The 3032-nt window shown below is 40.7% G+C and overlaps 1 long non-coding RNA gene across 1 annotated transcript in view; it reads right to left on the reverse strand.

Moving 5' to 3' along the window:
- Nucleotides 1-3032, reverse strand: part of LOC110348284 (uncharacterized) — a 210387-nt gene that overhangs the window by 179461 nt on the left and 27894 nt on the right. The gene's annotated exons all lie outside the window — the stretch shown is intronic.

A 3032-nucleotide genomic window follows, 5' to 3' on the forward strand; every position in this document is an offset into this window, starting at 1 on the left:
AAATCAACTGGAAGAAGGAAAATGTTGTGCCTACCGCAAAACCCTTGTATCAAGCTGAAAATTTATGTTTCAAGGCCAAAGATTCTCCATAGCACAGAATGCACAAACTTGATTTCTCTGGGGCTTGTTTTTCACTCCTCTAAGCCACTCATATTGAGCTTCTGTGATACATTTTGCTAGGATATGAAGCAGATATAACCAGAGGGAGAACCTCTTTGAACTCCAGGTTTAATTCAATTCTAAACCAGAGCTTCATTGTATGTATTATTTATCAATAGCATTTAAGTGCCCGCACTGAACCAACCCTGATGTGGCTCTATAAATAAACGATGTCATACTTGGTTCCTGTCTTTCAAGTTCTCGTATCCCAAATAGGAAAACAGAGAGCACACATACAGTTTTCATCAAGAAGAATTCTAAGTCATGCTTAGCTAATTGGGCAGACATAGTAATAAGCCATTTAAACTTTAGTGGGAGAGTGCTGTAGGGACCTCTAAACCCTGCTTGGAGAGATGTGTTTTTTTCTTTCTCTGTTTGTAAAGCTTTTACATTCTAACAGTGCAGAGATTCTTTTACTCAGTTATATTTCAACGTGTCTATTAAAGGGAAGATCTCCAAGTAAGAAAGTCTTCAAATAAACATACTTTGCTCTGCCAATATCTAATGGAGAATCACAGAATCTCAGCAATTTAAAGGAATTCAGTGAACAAGAGTCCCAATTTCCCTTTCCACTTTTTATGGAACAGTTATTGATTGGTGTTGAGCGAGGTACAGGTTAGAAAACATGTCAGCCTTTGAAACTCAAAATCTGGACACCCTTAGTAATACTTGCCACGAAAGAACCATGTGATGGGATAAAGATACTTTTTTACAGAAGAAATTTAAAGGCAATGGCCTGGTCTGAACACTGCAGAAAAGACCCAAAGCTCAGAGTGGTCCCAACAAAGAAAGAAAGTAAAAAGCACAGTGGGGAAGTGAGAATTTACCAGGGTGATAGGACACAATTAAAAAGGATCAAAAGATGGTAGATGCTGAAAAGAAAATACTGAGTTTGTAATGCTGAGGAAGGACTAGGAATAATGAGTTTGCACACAGGGTAGTGGGAACAATGGGATAATGTAGAAAGAAGTACAGACTTATGGGTGTGGGAACCCAATGAATAAAAACTATTTTAGGTAAATCATCAGTCTAATGATGTCAGGAGGACCTAAAGAAAGGAGAAAGAGAGAAAGAAAGAACATAAGAATGGGTAGACAATGAATGCCAGGTGAAAAAACAAACCAGAGAAAGATCCCAAAGTAACAAGTATGCATTGTGTTGCTTCTGAGAAATTGAATACACAAATAGACAATGACAGGGCCCATATGTAACAATCAAATGCTGATCCACAACCTAGAACCACGAGTCCAGGAAGCCACTCCACAAATTCTGTAGCAATTGTCCCAAAGTGGCCCAGAACTAGATCAATACCCAAAAGGTTCTAATTTTTGTTACTGTTCTTAACATGATCTAAACTGCTGAAAGCTGAATATGTCTTCATAACTAATCTTATAGGCTGCCCCACTTCTGCTTCTGAGGAAGCCTCCAGCTTCCTCAGGTAGCAGCTCCAGCCAGGCTCCACTAGAAGCCTTCTGCGTACCTTTGTAATCCTTTCTCCTCCTCTGCCTACCTAGGAGTCTCAGCTACATCAAATGATGTAGGCCAACTCCTTCACCATAAAAGCTGTGAATAAATAACTTTGCTTGTTCTCACTTGATTGAAATGTCTTTATTTCCTCACTTCCCTACAATCAGCACTGTTGGTTGCTGGAAAGAAGAGTGAACAAGGTAGAAAAAAATCTCTCCCTTTATGGAAATAATATTCTATCAGACAGACAAACAGCAAGGCAAGGAACTAAGAAATTATGATGATAAAGTATTATGAAGAAAATAAAGTAGGAGGACATCACAGAGGGGAATGCCCAGCATTACATTAAGTAGTGCAGCAAGGCCTAGGAGGTGACATTTCAGCTGAAATCGGAGAGCTGAGAAAGACCTAGCCTAGTGAAAACCTAGGAAAAGAGACTCCAAGGAGACTAACCGCAAATAAAAAAAACTAGCTAGAGCAGACAAAAGTGGCTAGAGCTACAAAAGTAGCTACAGAAGACAGCTGTGTTTGTTTGGAAAACACAGGAAAGGCCAGAGTGGGAGGGATGTGGTGAGTAAGGGAGAAATGGATAGGAGTCTGCAGAGATGAGTGACGCTGGATGCTCAGGGATGGGGCCCGATGCTCTTTGTGTGAAAGGCAGCATGGGAAGGTTTTAGGCAGAAACACTTGAGATCCCAAGACAAGTGCAAATGTACAAGCAGAGCATTTCAAATGTTCCTTTCCAGTCAATTACCACTATTGAGTCAGAGCAGTTCATCCTAAAGATTTCAAGTGTTTATGGTGATAACAGAGGAGCTGCTGGGATAATGGCACTTTGCTGTAATTAGGCACCTCTGCTCTTCCATCATGAGATACAACAAGCATCCAGCCCTTTTCTGAGATCCCACACACAGCTGATAATGGACAATCCATCAATATCCTCTTCTCACCACCCTAGGACTGTTATGAGGATGCTGAAAGCTTTAAATAAACCCTCTTAGAAAATTCCTTTACGAGGCAAGAAAATTAGTAGAGCCAAGCATGAAATAGGTTAGGATCTGTCAACAAATGGACCACCATTGTTTTTATGACTTCTACCAGTGGTCCCGGGTGGAAAGCTCTAATTAGCTAGAATATTGATATCATATATGGTCACATCGATCTGTTCTCTAAACAGCAGCCATCCCTCCACTCAGATGGAGACTTTGCTCAGATTGCTAAATCACAAAATTTACTACAGATACTATGGCAAATTCTGCCATCACCAGCCTGGTCTAGCACAGGAAACAGGTCCTTGCAAAGACCACCTTCCCTCCTCTCCCCTAGCTGTGAAAGAATCACAGTCCTAACACAGGAATCCTCAAGCCCACAAAGACAAAAGAAGTGTCAAAGAGGGGTGATACTAC

This window comes from Heterocephalus glaber, unplaced genomic scaffold (assembly GCF_053883595.1).
Source record: "Heterocephalus glaber isolate CG9 unplaced genomic scaffold, H.glaber_assembly_v1.0 deba00001532, whole genome shotgun sequence".
Classification (NCBI taxonomy): Eukaryota; Metazoa; Chordata; class Mammalia; order Rodentia; family Bathyergidae; genus Heterocephalus; species Heterocephalus glaber.